The following is a 21,704-nucleotide window of genomic DNA, read 5'->3' on the forward strand; positions in this document are numbered from 1 at the left end:
TAAAAGAATGTAAAGGAATGCATTTGGGAAGGAGACCTATCACATGTTTCCATGAATTTTCTGAAATGGATCTTCCAGGTCCGGCCTTTTAATTTTGCCTTTCTCTCACAGTGCCTGGCCTACACGGGGCAACTGCCTGCAGTGTCTTTGAAGGAATGTGGTGCTCATCTGGTGGAAAAATGCAGCCCCACATCACCTCAACACAACACATATGAAATGCTGGAGGAACTCAGCAGGTCGGGCAGCATCTATGGAAATGAATAGATAATCGATGTTTCAGGCTGAGATCCTTCTTCAGGACTGAGATAGAAGAGGGAAGATGCCAGAATAAGAAGATGGTGGGGTGTGGGAGGAAGGGAAAGAAGGTTTGCTGGAAGGTGATAGGTGAAGCCAGCTGGGTGTGAAAGGTCAAGGACTGGAGAAGAAGGAAACGTAGGAGGGGTGAGTGGACCATAGGAGACAGGAAAGGACAGGATCCAGGGGGAGGTGATAGGCAGATGAGAAGAGGCAAGGGGCCAGAGTGGGGAATAGGGGAAGGGGGAGGGAAATAAAAATTACTGGAAGGAGACATCGATATTCTTGCCATCAGGTTGGAAACTACCCAGACAGAAGATAAGGTGTTGCCCCTCCAACCTGAGGGTGTCCTCGTCCTCAAAGTGTGTTGCTGCATGTCTGAAATTAGGCCTTGTTCATCAGTAGCTAAAACAACACCAAGTATTGATTGAAACTGTGTTTCTTCATAAATATTTCTGAGTTCTTACCACTCGCGTCATTTCTCAGCTCTGCTGAACCAAGTGGAGATTACTTCACTATTTACAAGAACCATATTGCTCATGGACTACCTTTGCTAAACTAACTTCAAACTACCTCTCAATTAAGTTGCAGTAAAAGATATCTCTTCTTATTCCTTTGTCATCTTAAAAAAAATATGAACGTAAAAATAACTTTATGAACACAACCCATGTTGGATGATAGGAGCAAGTAAAGAAAGGCATGTAAGTGATAAAATACTTAGCAATCAAGTTGATTTTAAGTAACATAACAAGCTTAAATAATTTAGCAATGTAATGCTTAGAATAAAATCATAATCTAACAGATAATGTATTCTAACAAAGTGCATGGTACGAGCAACACTTAAAAATTGCATGTGCTTAGCATTTTTTAACCAAGCCATTATGCTAATTTAAACAGAATAACTTTCAAATTTGTTATGAGATGAAGAACTTCTGTGTATACACAATAGTTTTGATTTATAGATATGTAAGCAATATTTTGGATCAAATCCTGCTGAGCTTTACAGATGGGCATAATTTTCTTCAACCCCCTGGGGCCTTGAAGAACTACCATCAACCTTTCCTTACCTTTTGTGCTCTGATATCTATATCTTCTCCACTTATCTTTGTTCTGAATTGAAATTTAGCACCGCAGTAATGGGTGCCACTGTAGCTTAGCGGTTAGTGTGGCACTATTACAGCACAGGGTGTTCTGGACTTTGGAGTTCAATTCCGGAGCCATCTGTAAGGAGTTTGTACCAGAAACACGAGAAACAAAAGAGTTTGTACATTCTCCATGTGGGTTTCCTCCGGGTAATCTGGTTTCCACCCATAGTCCAAAGACATACTGGTTAGTAAGTTAAATGGTTGTTGTAAATTGTCCCGTGATTAGGCTAGGGTTAAATAGATAGGTTGCTGGGTGGTGTGGCTTGTTGGGCTGGAAGGGCCTATCCTGCACTCTTATCATTAAATAAATAAAACACCTGCGAAGAATATTCTAGAACTATGGTTACTATTTAATTTTCCATCCATGTCTTCGATGCCTGTAGAGTCACAACTGACCAATTATTAATGGATTCTGGTAACCAATGATCTGTGCTTTCAATGAGTAATGGAGCATCTAGAAAGCAGATCAAACACTTAATCACCTTGGTTGAGATTAGAGTGTTCTTAGTGAAGGCTGGAGAAAAGTTAGAAGGTTGTAACAAGTCCTGCCTACATTTGACATGACTAGGAAAAGACGTGCTGGCATTGGAAAGGGTCCCAAGGAGGATCATGAGAATGATTCTGGAAATTAAAGGGTTAATGTTTGAGGAACATTTGATGGCTCTGGGCTTGTTGTCACTGGAGTTTAGAAGAATGAAGAGGGATCTCATTGAAACCTATTGAGCATTAAAAGGCCTAGACAAAAAGAATGTGGAAAGGATGTTTCATATAGTGGGTGAGTCTTGGACCAGAGAGCATGGCCTCAGAGTAGGGGGAATGCTCATTTAGAACAGAGATGAGGAGGAATTTCTTCAGACAATGTATAGTGAATCTGTGGAATTCATTGCCGCAGCCACTGGTGGAGGCCAAGACATTGGATATATTTAAGGTAGAGGTTGATAGATTCCTGATTTGCCAGGACATCAAAAAGTTATGGGAAGAAGGCAGAGAATGGGGTTGAGGGGGAAAATAAATCAGCCATGATGAAATGGCAGAGCAGACTCAATGGGCCGAATGGTTCATTTCTGCTCCTGTGTCTATGGTCTCATGGCTAGATTCCTAGTAAAAGGTAATGGAGCAAATAGATTGGACTACTAGTACTGTATATTTCATTAATAGAAACAGAAGGGAATCTTCTGGTTGTTATGAGAGTTATAGAAAAGTCATCTCATCCTTCATAGCAGCCAATTACAGAGAGGCTTTGGTCAGCAGTTCCCTTTCTCTGAAGGGGAATGGTGTGTGACACAACTGATTTGATATCGCGCAGCAGAATGACAACATATTTTTAAAAAGAGTTTTCTTTTGCACTTACAACCCCTAACCAGTGAATCTCATTGACCATATAGCAGCAGTAATATAAATACAAACTTAAGCCAGAGAACATGAAAAAATTAATTTGTAAATAAAAGAAAAATCATTTTTAAAAAGCCATAAACCAATTAAGGCAATGTTAGAATAAGAAAAGAGCACAATACATTCGCAGCTACATGATCACAGTTGCCACAGTACTGTGATCATGGTGAGGGTGCCACAGTAGTGTGGGAGTTAGCGCGATGCTATTACAGCCTGGGGCATCAGAGTTTGGAGTTCATTTCCGGTGCTGTCCGTCAGGAGTTTGTACATTCTCGCTGTGACTGCATGGGTTTCCCGGGTTCTCCGGTCTCACCCACAGTACAAAGACGTACCGTTTGGTAGGTTAACTGGTCATTGTAAATTGTCCTTGTGGTGAGGCCAGGGTTAAATAGGTGGGTTTCTGGGCTCGTTGGGCCGGAAGGGCCTATTCCACATAGCATCTCTAAATAAAATAAATAAAATCACTATATAAGTACTTGGCCATCAAAGTCACAGTTGAACAGTGTCACTAAACTCCCTTTGGTTACCTTCCAACCTATTACTCATTGCTCTATATGTCTCTACTTACTCATTACTCTTATAACAGAGTTAGCGGATATCAATATTGTTCTGTTTTTGGTAACAGGAGGAAAATAAAACAACTGTTTGATTCTGTGCACTTGGGATTTGAGCTCCAGCAGTGGCTGGCACAAAGATAAAATCACAGCTGACTAATAGAATAGGACATCCACCTGTTTCCGGCAGAAGTAAACGGGCTTTGCACTGGTGGGTTTTCTTAGGGATCCAGTTGTGCACTTGTTGATGGGCCATGCCAGGTGAAAAGAGGGCACGGCCACAGACTTTGAACATCTCTCCATTCTTTGTCTTTTCCTTCATGCTGTTGCAATGAGCCAAAACAGTTCTAAATCTATCTTACCTCTGTTTAAAGTTAAAAGCAAGGTACAAGAAAAACAGGGAGTACTGAAAAATATAAAGCTTCTTACTTCATTCCCCCTTCCCGCCCACCTAGCTTCACCTATCACTATCTAGTATGTACTCCTTCCCCTCCCCTCACCTTCTTACTCTGGCATTTCCCCCCTTCCTTTCCAGTCCTGAGGAAGGGGCTCGACCATGCTCATCCACTGCAACCAAGGAAGACCCCAGTTTGTGTGTGTTCCTTCAAAATATAATTTAGGCTCACACACAAAAAGCTGGAGGAACTCTGCAGATCAGGCAGCAATCATGGAGTGGGATAAAGAGCTGACATTGTGGGTGTGAGGCCCTTCATCAGGACAGGAGAAGAAGGGGGAAGAAGCCAGAATAAGAAGGTGGGAAGAGGAGAAGGGGTACAAGCTGGAAGGTGAAATTAGGTGAAGAGGAGGAAGGTAGAGGTGGGTGTGTGAGAATCAGAGAGGTGATAGGTAGAAAAGGTAAAGGGCTGAACAAGTAGGAATCTGATAGGAGAGGACAGTGGACCATAGGAGAAAGGGAAGGAAGAGGGAGCAATAGAGGGAGGAGATAGGCTGGTGAGCAGAAGCTGGCTTCCGCCCCCTTCCTTTCCAGTCCTAATAAAGGGTGTCAACCGGAAACATTGGCTCTTCATTTCTCTCCCTAGACGCTGCCTGACCCGCTGAGTTCCTCCAACATTTTGTGTGTGTTGCTCTGGATTTCCACCATCTGCATTGTATTTATAATTCAATTTTTTGATCCTCTTAATATAGGATGCACAAAGGTGAACTTGAGTTCTGTAGGAATTGGTATGCAGATTAGAGCTCCTGTATTGCTCTTGTTGTATTACCATATTTGGTTGTGATTTAAATGAGCGATGTACAGGAGGGAATCACGCCAGTTTGCTTTACTTTCTCTCCTGCACTTTCTTCTTGCCAAAAAGGCAACAGCTTGTGACTTACTAATTCTCAATCGAGCAGTCTGGTCAAGAAGCAAATAATAAGATCTTTGTATTGCCAGGCAAATCTAAGTGTATGGCATCCCTGAGACTCAGACCCCAGACCATCTGGTTGTTGCCTGAAGCAGTGACACTGTGCGGAAATGGAACATACAGCGCGAATCAGTCAGGGCAAATTGTAAGCATACTTTGGGTTCATTTGCGACTGATGAAAAAAGAAGATTACACAGTTTGTTTATTAAGAAAATAAGCCCTGGTAGTCCTCAAAAGACAAAAATCACATGTCCCTTCAAAGAAAATTGCATTGTTTCACCACAAAATGCACCTGAAAGTAAGTATTTTATACAGCCCCATGGGAAAGGATATCTCATTTTTGTGGTGTCCCACTCTGGTGGACTAATGACTTTGCTGAATTAACATCAAAGAGACAGCTTAATGATCCCATTCATTACGGGCTACAAATCTGTGATGTGAGCAACATCTTTCATCCCATGCAACTCATATTAAGCATTTAAGGAACCTGAATTACTTGTCCCTCAGAAGCCAAGAGAGGGCTAACGGGGATAACAAAGGAGGGAAGCATGACCAGTTTCATGGCCTTTCTAAAAGAAATGCAGGAACATCTAGAATCTCAAGCACAAGAGATTCTGCAGATGACGGAAAACCAAAGCAGCACACACACAATGCTGGAGGGACTCAGAAGGTCAGGTAGCATCTATGGAAATGAATAAGCAATTGACAGTTTGGGCTGAGACCCTTCATCAGGGCTGGGAAAGAAGGGGAGAAGTCAGAATGAGAAGGTGGAGATGGGGGGGGGGGAAGGGGAGAAAGAAACACAAGGTGGCAGGTGATAGGTGAAACTGGGAGAGAGGGAGGGAGTGAAGAGTTGGGAAGTTGATGGGTGAAAGAGATACAGGGTTGGAGACGGGGGAATCTGATAGGAGAGGATAGAAGATCTTGGAAGAAAGGAAAGGGGGAGGAGCACCAGAGGGAGGTGATGAGCAGGCAAGGGTAGAAGGTGTGAGAGGGAAATGGGAATGGGAATGGTGAAGGGGGAGAGGGCAATTACCGTAAGTTTGAAAAATCGATGTTCATGTCATCTAGTTGTAGGCTGTACAATCTGTTGTTACAGTTTTGATTATAAGACCATAAGATCATTAGATACCGGAGCAGAATTAGGCCAGTTGGCCCATCAAGTCTGCTTTGACGCTTTATCATGGCTGATCCATTTTCTTCTCTGCCCCAATCTCTTGCCTTCTTCCCTTATTCCTTCATGCCCTGACCAGCTAGTATATAAGCTTAATAAATTTGAAAGACGTCAAAGAGGTGTATAAGTATGTTCTTCAGGTGAATGCTTATATGCCATCACTCTATGGATAATACCAGCTGAACTTTTCTACTTGGGCACCTTGTCATGAGATAAATTTTACAAAGTGTCTTCACGCACAGATGCATTGCTCAATGGAAGCATATCAACGGAAATCACTGATGAGATTCATGAGATCTCAATATCCATTTTCTCCAGTTAGTTGAGCATTATGTAAGATCAACTCTCTTGGTGTAAATATAATAAATACCTTGATAATAAATTTACTTTGAACTTTTTGCTGAGATACCTGAACCACTGCCAATTATCGGCACATGTTGGCAAGCAGTAAAGTATTTCTGTCCTGAATTATTGTCAAACATGGGACCTTTTATTCATTTTACTTATAAACCTATGTCCTAGCCAAGACGCAATATATACACCATACCTGGAAGGCTGAGGTAGGAGAAATTATAAGCCTGACTCAGAGATAATAGTTAGATATGGGTTCACTTAACATAGAGGATGGAGTGTCTGACGTGTCCAGGGAGGGCTAGCACCTCTGGGTGAAGGGGCTTATCGTGTCCATTCTGGGGCAGATCACTCAAATTTGGTCCCCAGCGGACACTTAGCACTCACCTGTGTCTCCAAGTAGCTGTTTGCATGCGACAGTGGCCACACCCCTGTACTCTGCTTTGACAGGCAGGCTAAACCAAAATGAGGGTAGGCAGTATTCTCACACCCTGGTGAGAGAGGGACTTGCCTGTCCAAGCATGTGAAGTCAGCTCTGGCTGACTGGACAGATGTGAGCTACAATGAGATCCAATGGCCAGGATGGCCAGATAACACTCTCTGGAGAGCGAAGGGCGTGACAAGGCACAGAAGATGTCATGTCATCCTCTGCAACCAAGGAAGACACCAGTTTGTGATGCTTGTTCTTACCAGTGGACCCGGACTTCTGAGGTCAAGAGCGTGAAGCTGCTCCAGCGGCAACAGCTTTTCTACTTAAAAACTCTCGGACACAATGAACAGCCACCGTAAGTAACACTGAGGTGAGTTGACTGCAAACAGGCAGAATTATCACCAAGTTCTTTTGATCACTAAAATGCTATATTTAGTTATTTATTTTATTTAGAGTTAAGTCAGGGAACAGGCTCTTCTGACGCAATGAGCCACACTGCCCAGCAATCCACCTATTTAGCCCCAGCCTATATCACAGGACAATTTACAATGACCACTAACCTGCTAACTGGCATGTCTTTGGACAGTGGGAGGAAACCGGAGCACCTGGAGGGAACTCACACAGTCACGGGGATAAAATTAAACTCTTACAGACATCGGCGGGAATTGAACTCTGAACTTGGGAATGCCCTAACAATAATAGCGTGCCGCTAACCACTGTGCTAATGCAGTGCCCAGATTGTTTGTTATGCCTTTTTTGCAATTGTTTCAACAGAATTATATGAGATAGTACGAGTTCAAGAAGAGAGTTATTGCTTCGGTTCTCCTACAGCACAATTACCACTTGGAGTCCACAGTTTTCTGATTGGTTCCTATGTTAGAAGAACTGAAGGAGAAAATCTCTCCTTTGATGAAATGTAATGATGAAAAACCAAAGGGGGAAGCTGAAATTTTTCCTCATGTTTTTTCTGGGTCTGTACTCACTGGAATTCAGAAGAATGAGGGGAGAATGTCATTGAAATGTATCAAATGTTGAAAGGCCTTGATAGAGTAGATGTGGAGAGGATGTTTCCTATGTTGGGGGAGTCTAATACTAAGGGACGTGGTCACAAAATAGAGGGACAACCATTTAGAATGGAGATAAGGAGGGATTTATTTCGCAAGAGAGTGGTAAATATGTAGAATATGTTGCCACAGATGGCTGGAGAGGCCAAGTCATTCAGTATACTTAATGCAGAGGTTGATATATTCTTGATTAGTCAGACCATCAAGGGATACGGGGAGAAAGCAGGAGTTTGGGGCTGAGAGTGAAATGGTGGAGCAGACACGATGGGACAAATGGCCTAATTCTGGCCATTATGTATCTTATGGTCTTATGTTTGTTTCAATTCTGTTTGTTTTACTGAAAAGGTACATATATTTAAATATGCAGCCTTGCTGTTACCTAAAAGGAAGAGATGAATTGGTCTGACATGACCAGGAGCTCAATCCAATGCATAAGACCATAAGATATAGGAACAGAATCAGGCCATTCAGCCCATTAAGTCTGCTCTGCCATTCAGTCATGGTTGATTTATTTTTCCTCTCAACCTCATCCTCCTTCCTTTCTTCCCGTCACCTTTGACACCATTACTAATTAAGACCTATCAACATCTGCTTTAAATATACCCAGTGACTTGGCCTTCACAACCATCTGTCACAATGAATTCCACAGATCTGCCACCCTCTGGCCAAAGAAATCCCTCTTCATCTCTGTTCAAAATGGATGTCCTTGTATCCTGAGGCTGCACTCCCTGGTCCTAGAGTCTCTCACTATTGGAAACATCCTCTGCATGTCCACTCTATCTGTGCCTTTCAATATCCGGTAGTATCCAATGAGATCAACCTTCATTCTTCTAATCTCCAGTGAGTATAGACCCAGGGGCATCAGATGTTCTTCAAACAGGTTTGTATGACTTACCCACTTATGGCATTTACGTTGCTATTTCACGTCAGCTTCAAATCTGTCCTTGAATGATGTGATAAAAATCACCTCTCCCTGTTAGCTTAAAATGAGCCGTTAACGGCTTAGGTCCACTTGAAAAATTTGCAAGTAAGACAGTAAACAAGTCTACAGACCTACAGACTATACCTTTGGTGTCGAAGGACTGGGCATAGGGAATGGGTGGGGGGGCATTTTTGGAGATGGGGCAGGAGGTGGGAGAGCTTGGTTGATGTCTATTTTTAAAATGCATTGATAATAATAGAATTTAAAAATCCACAAATTGTGGGAGGAAATTCCAACCAAACACATCTGTTTTCTTGAAAACTCCAAACTTTATGGTGTCCTTGTACTATTTACTATTTAATTTTGTCTCCTATTCTTTTACTTAGAAGAAACTTAGAATAAAGGAAGAATCTTCTCAGTGTATGTAGGATACTCTGCACTGGAATAGGCCATTCAGCCCAGAAGACTCATGTTGACATTTTGTTGGCAATTAGTGTCTCCTCTTTCCTTACTTAAAAGGGTAACTCTCTGTTTCCTTTCTTTCCATCAGCTTGTTCAGCTTCCCCTTCAATGCATCTTTTCTCTTCACATCAGCCATTTTCCAAGGTAAAATGTTGCATGCTCCTAGCACAAAAGGAGAAAGGAAGTTCCCTGATGGATTCCTTGGAACTACCTTCTGCCAGCTTTTAGTTACGATCTTTCCCACATGTGGAAGCATGCTCTCTGAGTACATTGTACGAAATTAAACTCTTCATAATTTTAAAGGTATTTATTAGGTAAATATTTAGCTTTCTTCACCATCAAGAACTGAGTTGTTCATCTTTCCCTGATCCATATACCTTTACAGTTCTGGTATCACCCTTGTAAATATTCCTTCTTTAGTGACTTTATCTCTTTGATATAATAAGATGACATGATGTGTCCAATACTGCAGGTTTAACATGAATTCCTATCATATGCACATATAATATACTGTATATATATTATATACACTGTAATATGGATTCCTATTATACATATATTACATTAAAAATAACCATATAACCATATAACAATTACAGCACGAAAACAGGCTATCTCGGCCCTTCTAGTCCGTGCTGAATGCTTACTCTCACCTAGTCCCACTGACCCGCACTCAGCCCATAACCCTCCATTCCTTTCCTGTCCATACACCTATCCAATTTTACTTTAAATGACAATACCAAACCTGCCTCTATCACTTCTACTGGAAGCTCGTTCCACACAGTTACCACTCTCTGAGTAAAGAAATTCCTCCTCGCGTTACCCTTAAACTTTTGCCCCCTAACTCTCAACTCATGTCCTCTTGTTTGAATCTCCCCTACTCTCAATGGAAAAAGCCTATCCATGTCCTCTATCTATCCCCCTCATAATTTTAAATACCTCTATCAAGTCCCCACTCAACCTTCTACGCTCCAAAGAATAAAGACCTAACTTGTTCAACCTTTCTCTGTAACTGAGGTGCTGAAACCCAAGTAACATTCTAGTAAATCTTCTCTGTACTCTCTCTATTTTTTTGACATCTTTCCTATAATTCAGTGACTAGAATTGTACACAATACTCCCAATTTGGCCTTACCAATGCCTTGAATAATTTTAACATTACATCCCAACTCCTATACTCAATGCTCTGATTTATAAAGGCCAACATACCAGAAGCTTTCTTCACCACCCTATCCACATGAGATTCCACCTTCAGGGAACAATGCACCATTATTCCTAGATTACTCTATTCTACTGCATTCTTCAATGCCCTACCATTTACCATGTATGTCCTATTTGGATTATTCCTACCAAAATGTAGCACCTCACACTTATCAGCATTAAACTCCATCTGCCATCGTTCAGCCCACTCTTCTAACTGGCCTAAATCTCTCTGCAAGCTTTGAAAACCTACTTCATTATCCACAACGCCAATAAGGGGATCGTGGAGTAGAGATATACCAATCGCCAGCCAGTCATAGATATACACATATAAAGTATATACAGTACTCTGCACAAGTCTTATATATATAGTTCGGGTGCCTAAGACTTTTTGCACAGTACTGTATTTGTCAACGTGGACCAGAGAGTAAGTTTGTAGATCTGGCGGAAGCAAAAGATTTTGGAAATGGTAAGGATGGAGCACCATAGTAGGGGCGTGGGGTAGGTATCAGAGAAGGAATGCCAGGGGCAGGGGCAAGGGTGCAGACATACCCAGGCCTGATACACCAGGCAAGGTCATTTTATTCCAAACAATCGTTTTATTGATCATAGCAGAATGTTTTTCTGGTGCTTCCTGCTCCTTCCTCTCTCCCTTCCTCTTTTCCCAACCATGACTTCCCTCTCCCTGCCCTCTTCCCACTCTCAGTCCACAATGGAGACCCAGATCAGAATCAGGTTTATCATCATTCACATATGTCATGAAATTTGTTTTGTTTTGGGGTGGCAGTACAGTGCAATACATAAAATTACCTCAGTAATGTGCAAAAGTCCTAGCTGATATATGTACCTAAGACTCTTGCACGGGGGGGGGGGGGGGGGGGGGGTGTGTGTGTGTGTGTGTGTGTGTGTGTGTGTGTGTGTGTGTGTGTGTGTGTGTGTGTGTGTGTGTGTGTGTGTGTGTGTGTGTGTGTGTGTGTGTGCGTGTGTGTGCATATGTATTTATCTGGTGATTAGTATTTTTCTACTCCAAATTCTCCTTATCCTTTACACAATCTTTCCAACAATGTGACCTTTCTCTTCTTTGATCTACGTCTCAAAATCCTTTCTCTTCTTTGTCCTACATTGCATTTATCTGCATTGAACTTTGCATGTCTTTCTACAAGTTAATTAAAGTCCACAGGTTTTTGACGGATTTCGTCTAAGTATTCAATATACTTCTTCGACCCTCTAACCCAGCCAATTTGGTTCTGGAAGTTCCAGATTCTAAATCATTCATGCAAATTGTGATCAGGGTTGTACCAGCATTAACCCAAGCAGAATGATTCACCCACGCTGCCATTGCTGTTGGATAGAATGAGCTGCCTGACTATTGAGAGAACATGGCAGCTTTGATGGAATTGATTTTAGGGAGAAAACTGCAAGTTCTGGCCTGTTGAATATTTTCCTGCTGATTTTACTGAGCAATACTACAATCCAATAAGATTAGGCAGAAATGTCATTGCCACCATTTGAATTCATGTAATTACTTCTTCCCATTCATTATGTTTACAAGTTATGCAACTTGTATTTAATTAGAGGATGTCTAAGGAGAAAAGTGGCACAGTTAATTATAGGACTCAAGTGGTCTTTCGTTTATATTTGATTAAATTACTGTTTTTTTAATTATTTGGCACCATTATATGAACATTATTTTTCAAGGCAGTTTAAAAAAATGAGGAAAACAAAACATCTTTCTCTGCGTCAGTGCACATCTCCATAAAGCAGCCAGATTAACGCCAGCTCAGCTTGGAGAGATTTGTACCACTCCTTGTGCCTGGCTAATGTGTAATATTCTGAAGTGGTGTCTGAACTGCATGTCAAGCTTTTTAATGTGTTGCATATGTAACATCTTACCAAGGTATTCATGCATTTCTGAGTGCCAAGCTCTTCTAACTAGTGCCACTTATACAGTGCCAATTCATTTGGTTGAAATCAGAAGTATAATTCAATTCTGTCAAGTGTGCATTGATGATCTATACACACACACAAAATAATTTTTCTTTTGCTACTGCACAGGATGGAAGTAAGCTGCAGAGAGTTGTAAAATTAGTCAGCTCCATCATGGGCACTAGCCTTCGTAGTATCCTAGACATGAGTGATGCCTCAAGAAGATGACGTACATCATTAACGATCCCCACCATCCAGGACTTGCCCTGTTCTCAGTGTTACCATCAGGAAGGAGGTACAAAAGCCAGAAGGCACAAACTCAATGATTCAGGAAGAAACACAGAAATATAGAAAACCTACAGGACAATAGGCCTTTCGGCCCAAAATGCTGTGCCGAAAATGTACTTACTTTAGAAATTACCTAGAGTTACCCATAGGCTTCTATTTTTCTAAGCTCCATGAACCTATCCAGGAGCCTCTTAAAAGACCCTATCATATCTGCCTCCACCACCGTTGCTGACAACCCGTTCTACGTGCTCACCACTCTCTGTGTAAAAAAACTTACCCCTGACCTCTCCTCTATACCTGCTTCCAAGCACCTTAAACCTGTGCCCTCCTGTGTTAGCCATTTCAGCCGTGGGAAAAAGCCTCTGACTATCCACACAATCGATGCCTCAAGAGCTTCTTTCCATCTGCCAAGTGATTTCTGAATGCACATTGAACCCATTAACACTGCCTCACTATTTTATTACTTCTGTATTTGCACTATTTATTTAACTCTTCAATATATGTATATATTTACTGTGATTCTTTTTGTTTCTATATTATCATGTACTGTACTGTATTGCTGCCGCAAAATGAACAAAAGTTAAAAAATTTCAAGACTTATGTCAGTGATATTAAACCTGAGTCTGACTCTGAATACTACAAGGAGTGTCATTGAAAATGAAAAGGCAACATATTTCAGGTTTCCACTGATTTTTATTTCTATTTGCCTCGATAACACAGATGCAAAATGATTCATTAATTCACTGTCACAATTTGTACACAGTTAAAAATTTTTACACACTCTGTTAAAGGACTGTTCCTGTCAAACTCTAATGAATCTCACAAGGTCATGGGTCATCTGGGATGTGAGTGGGTTCTCAGGTGGTGCTGTGGTCTCTAAGAATAAAAGATTAATCTCCAGGACATGAGGAATCCAAGAAAAAGTAGAGTAGATTGGAACAAAGAATAACAAACACGAAAAGTCTGCACATGCTGGAAATACAAAGCATCACACACAGTATTTTGTGTGTATTGCTATGGAATAAAAATGCTGGACTGGGCTATGGACTATTGAATTGGGAAGGCAGTAATTAACACTCTTTAGGAAGTTTGAGGCAGGTGGTCTTGTGACAAATGACAAACTGGAGTTGGCAACGAGATCACTGTCTCGAAGAGTGATCCCATTGTTGCTGAAGTGAGAAATTGCAGTGCTTTTATGGAGTGACCACCAGCACTACGTCTGATGAGATAGGGCCATGTAAGATGTCTGGGGAATGAGGCTCAGCTGAAAGGAAGAGTTGGTGCTCTGTGAAATGAGGCAAGAGTGAAGGAAGAAAAGTGTGAGGCTCAGTGAGAAGGGTGCAATATATTACCTTCTCTCCTGGAGGGCCATCCGTTGCTGCTCTTGGAAGGGTTGGTCGTAGTGCCAGGCGCTGGAAAGCAGTGTGACTGCCAAGCTGTTGCTGCCAAACCCCAGTTGAGATGGGAGAGGAAGGGTTGAAAAGCAAACTTGTCTCACTATTGGATTCTGCCTTCTGCCAAGCCAAGCCCTCAGACTGTGTTTTCAAGAATTTTCAATTATATAAAAATATAATTTTAATGATTATGTTTTACAAGGCTCTTATTATCTCACAGCCTCTTTTTGATCACAATGAGCAGTCATGTGGCTGGTCTGATATGTTTTTCAAGAATAAATTACCTTTTGTTTTTATCATTTTCTGTGAATTCTATTTCGAATGTGAAAGGAGCTTAACAATGGTTAGGTAATCATAACTGTCCATAGATCCAGTGGTTTCAATACTGTTGGCAAGCTGTATTCTATCCCTTCACATCAGGTGGACATCATGGGTAGGCCCTCCATTACTGACATATTACAGAGCAATAGAGAAGGAATCGTATTGCTATGGGTTTGGGAGTCACTTATACACCAGGCTAAGGAAGGAGAGCGAATTTTCTTCCCCAGAGGACATTCGTTGCTGCATGTGGATTTACAATTTTCAAAGGGCTTCACGGTCATTGTTCTTGACATTGGATTTTTACTCTTGATTTATTAAGTATTTGCATTTACCTTCCCACTGATAAAAAAAAATCAAAACGGGTCGAGAAAGCACGGTAGCATAGTAGTTAGCTTGACGATATTAAAGGGCTAGCAGTCAGATTGGGGTTCAATTCCCGCCATTGCCGGTAATGGTTTGTACTCTCCCCCCCATGACCGCGTGGATAATCCTCTGTGTGCTCTGGTTCATCTCACATTTCCAAGACGTACGGTTTGGGTTAGTAAATTGCAGACATGATGCTAAATTGGAGTCAGAAGCATGATGAAATTTGTACTCTGCACAGCAAAATCCTCGCTGATTTGATTTGATGCAAGTGAATAAATTACACTGTATATGTACACGTAAAGAATCAGATTCAGAATCGGGATTAATATCACCCGCATAGGTCGTGAGATTTGTTAACTTTTCTACAGCAGTACATGATAATACAGAAAAAAGGTGAATTACTGTAAGTGTATGTATGTATATTAAATCATTAAATTAAGATCAGTTAGTGCAAAAGCAGAAATTTAAAAAATGCAGTGAGTTAGTGTTCATGGGTTCAATGTCCATTCAGAAATTGGATAAAAACTGTTCCTGAATTGCTAAGTGTGTGCTTTCAGGCATTTGTACCTCATTCCTGCTGGTAACAATGAGAAGAGGGCATGTCCTGGATGGTGGGGATCCTTAATGATGGAAGCTGCTTTTCTAAGGCTCTGCTCCTTGAAGATGTCTTGGATACTATGGGGGCTAGTACTCCCGATGGAGCTGACTAATATTACAACTCTCTGCAGTTTACTTTGATCCTGTGCAGTAGCCGCTGCCCACACAGCTAATCTAATCTAAATTTTAAAGCCAAGGCTCTCAGAGGCCAATCCTGCAATTCATCATAAGTTACCATGCCCAATATAACTGAAGATCAGAGTAAAGGATCCTTAATATATTGTGCTTGCATTGTGGGCTGGGAAGAAAAGGGTCCCAGGAAGAATAGTACATTGATTACTTTTTCCTATTTGTACTTTGAGCTGCAAGCATGAAACTTCGTCTTTCACTCTCTGCGGTCTCACTATACAGTGATCTACTCACTGCAGTTTCTCACAGTTATCAACCAGTCAACCAGCCAGACTTTAACCAGCATAAGCACTGATTTCATTTTATCGAGGAACCATAATGTGCTTTAACTACTGCAGTCGGCAGAGCTCAAGGCAAACTGGAATATAAACCCAGGATTTGACCTTTTTCTCTGCGATGCTCTCTCTATCCCTCAAAAGCCACATTACTCACCAGCAGTCATTTGCAATTCCAGTTGGAATGGACTTTCGTCATTTTAAAACCGAGAACTCGGGCTTGCCATTTTTCACACTACTGATTTCAGACCAGTAAGTGCAAAGTGCTGCCAGCAAAGCCCGGCTCATATAATATGTGCATCCACTGAAATATACTCAGGTCTCATTATGAGGAATTTGTAGACCTTTTTGTGAGGAATCTGCAGATGCTGGAAAATCCAGAGCAACACACTGAAAAATGCTGGAGGAACTCAGCAGGTCAGGCATTGTCTATGGAGAGGAATAAAAAGTCGACATTTTGGGCTGACACTCTGATGAAGAGCCTTGGCCAGAAATGTTGACCACTTAATCTTTTCATAAATGCTGCCTAACCTGCTGAGTTCCTCCAGTATAGAGTGAGTGAGTGAGTGTGAGTGCGTGCGTGCGTGCGTGCGTGCGTGCGTGCGTGCGTGTGTGTGTGTGTGTGTGTGTTGTAAGGAATTTGTGCTACTTTTTCCCAAATTGTAACATGCATGATTTGATGGCAACCACTTTCTTCCAAGATTATGAGAAGAAATACCAAAGATATAAAGAACAGAAGTCTATTTATTGTGTGTGTGAAATCTCTGTAACAAGATCCCCAAGTCAAATCAGGGAATAACTCCTGAGCTAGCTAACATTGTTTCAATGCAGGCGGGTTTTGATACGGAATCATTGGGTGCAACAACACAGAAAGCCAGTGCTTGGTTCCAGGTGTCTATGTCAGCTCCCTGTCAGGGCAGTGCAGCTGACCTCAGCACCCCATTTTCCTCCCAGCATGGCTAATTTCTTTTCCTCCATGAACTGATCCATTTCTCTTTTGAAAACTGCAATCTGCGCAGTCAAGATGATCAAGTCTTGCTAATACCAGCATCTTTCTTCTCGTTGCCTTTTTTTAAGCAACTGTATTAATGATGTCTTCACATCAATGAGAAAAGATGTTACCAAATTCATATTAACTAACAGACTTTTCTCTACATTTCAGAAGTTATATGACTGTCAAGATTGAGGTGATAGGACAAATAAAAATAAGTAGGAAACACATTCAACAGTTTGCTGGAAAGATCTTCATAAATTCTCCATCCGTTATTGCTGCCCAATGTCAGGACAGTCACATATGGGCCTGGTCTGAGCAAGGATGGCAGATTTCCTTAGCAAAACAGATGAGTTCAGTTGCTTTGCTAAGTAATTTCATTTACTTTTACTATAGTAGTTTCACTGTCAACATTACTGTCACGTCTAACTTATCAGCAAAGGTAAATGGTCAAATGTGAGCAGAAGTTTGACATCAGTGGGCTAGAACAAATGGTAGACATCTCTCTGCATCAAAATTCACTTGTAAGCAAGCCCTGAGGTTCCTGAGAGTGTGCTGCCTGCCCTGTGCGAGCTCCCCCAGTCAGGCAATTGTTTTGTGGTGGGCTGAGATTGGCGGGGGGGGGGGGGGGGCTTCTTGGGGTAGGAGGGGCTTGAACCTTGTATGCAATGGATGGCATTGTAGAGTTGTGGCAGCTTGGTAACGTGGTGGTTAGTGCAATACTTTACAGTGCTGGCTGAATGATCTGGTTTCAATTCCTGTCACTGTCCGTAAGGGGTTTATAAGTTCTCCCCACCTGGGTGCTCAGGTTTCCTCCCACATTCCAAAAACAAACATATAGGTTAGGATTAGTGAGTTGTGGGAATGCTTCGTTGGCGCTGTAAGCGTAGCGTCACTTGCTGGCTGTCAGACCAAATGATGCATTTCACTGTATGTACATCAAGGACAAAGAGTTGCAACGTCTGGGGCAGGGTGGAGGTACAGGTTGATTTGGTGGTCGGCTTAGGAATTGTGGGTGGTGGGTGTCGGAAAGATAGTGCATTAGTAAGATAGTGTTGTCATGCTTGTGGATCAGAACCAGCACTGAGCACAAAATGGCTGAACGTAATTGCCCACCTCCTAAGCTTCACACTCGGAAACATACAAAAATATTCAAATACAATAAAACTATTGAACAGTCTTGTGTTATTACACCAATCGTACAATAAACAAAATTAAAATTCTTACATCTTAAAATGTAAAACATAAGGCAGCATCATCATCATTGTGTGGAACGTTGTATGACGTAGGTGATCATGGTGACCATGACCGTTCTTGGCAAATTTTTTTACAGAAGTGGTTTGCTATTGCCTTCTTATGGACAGTGTTTTTACAAAACAGGTGTACCCAGACATTATCAGTACTCTTCAGAGGCTGTCTGCCCTGGTGTCAGTGGCTGCATAAGCAGGACTTGTGATCTGCACCGGCTGCTCATACGACCATCCACCACCTGCTCCCAAGGCTTCATAGAACCATAGAAACATATAATCCTTAAAAGATGTACTAAACCCACACTACCCCATAACCCTCTATTTTTCTTTCATCCATGTGCCTGTCCAAGAGGCTCTTAAATACCCCTAATGTTTTAGCCTCCACCACCATCCCAGGGAAGTCATTCCAGGCACTCACAACCCTCTGTGTAAAAAACTTACCCCTGATGTCTCCCCTAAACTTCCCTCCCTTAATTTTGTACATATGCCCTCTGGTATTTGCTATTAGTGCCCTGGGAAACAGGTACTGACTATCCACCCTATCAATGCCTCTTATAATCTTGTAGACCTCTATCAAGTCCCCTCTCATTCTTCTACGCTCCAAAGAGAAAAGTCCCAGCTCTGTTAACCTTGCTTCATATGACTTGTTCTCCAAATCAGGCAACATCCTGGTAAATCTCCTCTGCACCCTCTCCATAGCTTTCACATCCTTCCAAAATGAGGTGACCAGAATTGAACACAATACTCTAAGTGCTGTCTCACCAGAGATTTGTAGAGTTGCAACATGACCTCTTTATTCTTGAACTCAATACCCCTGTTAATGAAGCCTAGCATCCCATAGGCCTTCTTAACTACCCTATCAACCTGTGCGGCGACCTTGAGGGACGTATGGACTTGAAACCCAAGGTCCCTTTGTTCATCCACACTCTTTAGTAACTGACCATTAATCCTGTACTCAGTCTTCTGGTTTGTCCTTCCAAAATGCATCACCTCACACTTATCCGAATTGAACTCCATCTGCCATTTTTCTGCCCAATTCTGCAGCCTGTCATGTGACCCTGATTCGGGAGGGGGTGGGGGGAAGCAGGTGCTACACCTTGCCCAAGGCTGACCTGCAGGCTAGCAGAGGGAAGGAGTGCCTTACACCTCCTTTGGTAAAGGGATCTCCACCCTGCCACCTAAAACATAAGACAGAGGGGCAGAATTAGGCCACTCAGCCCATTGAGTCTGCACTGCCATTCGATCATAGCTGATTTATTTTCCCTCTCAACCTTATTCTCCTGCCTTCTTCCTGTACCCTTCAATACCTTGACATACACTTTCAATGATTGATAGAAACCTAGGTATCCAAGTTTAATAATGCAACAGGTTATAGGTAGCTTAAGGAATTATAAAATGACCAAGAAGCATTTACAGAATAAGAAAAATGGTGGGACATAGTTTTTATAAAAGCTGATACAAGATCAGTTAATCTGAAAGTAAAGAGGAAAGAACTGAATTATTTTCAAAAATATTAAGAGGTTAGTAAAAGTTGAAGTCTAAGAGAGTTGGGGATTCGTATCGAGGGATGATAAAAGTGTAATGGAAAGCTGTATAAAATAACCTAGACCTTAAGGTTTAGTGGTTAGGTGCACAAGGCTGGAATAATTGTGACACTCTTGCTAAAGTCATGCAAATGCACACAGGCATTTCTGAAACATATACTGATCTTAGAGAAAATGCAGTGTGGATTTTTAATACTTGATGTACAGTGAAATTACATAAACTGTGAATGTATCTCCTGAAGTTTATCAGGCTAAAGAGAGAGTTGTTCACAATTTTCAATTATGCAAGGGAAGTCCAAGAGGCAGGCTGAGGTAAAGTAACACTTCCGAGTGAGTTGAGGCTTGGAGTTGGTGCAGAAAGCTAAAAACTGATTCTCATTTCCTACTTACTTTCTAAATCGGGGATTCCCAACCTTTTTTATGCATGGGCACCTATCATTAACCGAAGAGTCCTTGGACCTAGGTTGGGATCTCCTGTTCTAAATATTCCAATTTTTTTTACTGTGTAGTGAAAATTACACTATCAAGAGTGTTTTCCTTTTCTCCCACAAGGGAGCAGCAGAATCAACTTCTGCTGTGATGCAATCAGACACGTTCCACCCTTTTTCTCCCAACTGAGGACTCGGCTTTTCCTTTTCTCTTAAAGTCTGCAGGTTCATGAAAACCAAGTTTGGGGATCACCTAATCACCACCTTCTGACTTGTCAATATCTTGGCCCTTCAATTAGTCATTAACTACATTAAAAACTCCTCAAAAGTTACAGCTATAGTTCAAAATCTGTCTGACATATAAAATGCAATGATGTGAGTGATGCCTTTCACTGTATGTTTCAATGTACATGTGACAAATAAAGCTAATATATTCATCTTTAATCATTTCATTTGTGTATTTATTTAACTTTAAAATTTTATTTAGAGATATAGCGTGGAACAGGCCATTCCGGCCCTTCGAGCCATGCTGCCCAGCACCCCTTGACAACTCCTGAGTTAATCCTGGCCTAATCACAGGACAATTTACAATGTCCAATGTCCTACTAACCGGTACGCCTTTGGACTGGGGAAGGAAACCAGAGCTCCTGGTGAAAATCTGTACAAACTTCTTACAGAGGATACTGGGATTGAACATCGAACTCCAACGCCCTGAGCTGTAATAGCATCGTGCTAACCACCACGTTACCGTGGCGCCATTTTTTTTAAAAAAAAGCAATCCCATTAACTGCTAATAAAATAACTTGTGTTGCATTTAATGATGGTAATCTTTCTGAAGATTCATGACTGCTCAAATAGTTTCAACTTCTGAAGTCCTTTTGATAAATCGGTTTATTGCCTGATTTTTTTTTTGTTTGGTATTTGCAGCCTGCCTTCCCATTCTCCATCTTGTCACCTCAGTATGCAAGAGCCCACTTGCATATGTCCTAACTCACAGGAAACAAACCTCTGTCTGTTACCCCAGTTTTTGTTTAACCTTTAAACAATATTTCAGTTGAAATTCTCACTCCTGTTTTTGTCCTCATCCCCCTACCTCACCAGCGTCCATATCAGGGACACTGTTCCCACTCTGCTGGTGCAGTATTGCACTACGCCATCCAGCCTCAGTCCTGCTTCTGTTCATTCCCCTTTGCCAGGGGTTCCCAACCTGGGGTTGCTTAATGGTACCAGTCCATGGCTTAAAAAAGACTGGGAACCCCTGCCCTATCCCATCTGCTACTTTCTCCACTGAAAATCAATGGCCTCCCACCAGCTATGCTGCAGTCACTGGGTTAGACTGTCAAGGAGCACCAGGACGTAGGCAAGAGCAGCTACTGTAGGATTACAAAACGCAAGTACTCCTGGTGCTGGAAATCTGTGATAAAACCAGAAAATGTTGGGAATACTCAGCTAGTCAGTCAACATCTGAGAACACAGAACAGAGTCAACAAAAAAAAGTCTGTTTTACCCCATACAGATTCCAGAATCTTTGGTCTTTCTATGCAGTTTGGTGTTCTATGATTTATACATTTAGGTCAGAATGGTTACAGTCTCTTAGTGTTTTGCAGGAGTCATGATATTGTGTTCCTTGACAGTATACAGAGCTGGCTTGAGGAGTGGCAGATGGAGTTCAACATGGAAAAGTGTGAAGTGATTCAATTTGAAGACAGAACTTGAAGGGAGGGTACAAGGCTAATGGCAGGATTCTTAGCAGTGTGGAGAAGCAGAAGAATATTGGACTCCAC

At 41.8% G+C, this 21,704-nt stretch overlaps 1 protein-coding gene across 12 annotated transcripts in view; it reads right to left on the bottom strand.

Annotated features, from left to right (window-relative positions):
* Nucleotides 1–21,704, bottom strand: part of celf4 (CUGBP, Elav-like family member 4) — a 1,266,734-nt gene that overhangs the window by 115,300 nt on the left and 1,129,730 nt on the right. The gene's annotated exons all lie outside the window — the stretch shown is intronic.

Source organism: Hemitrygon akajei, chromosome 13, assembly GCF_048418815.1.
Source record: "Hemitrygon akajei chromosome 13, sHemAka1.3, whole genome shotgun sequence".
NCBI classification, from domain to species: Eukaryota; Metazoa; Chordata; class Chondrichthyes; order Myliobatiformes; family Dasyatidae; genus Hemitrygon; species Hemitrygon akajei.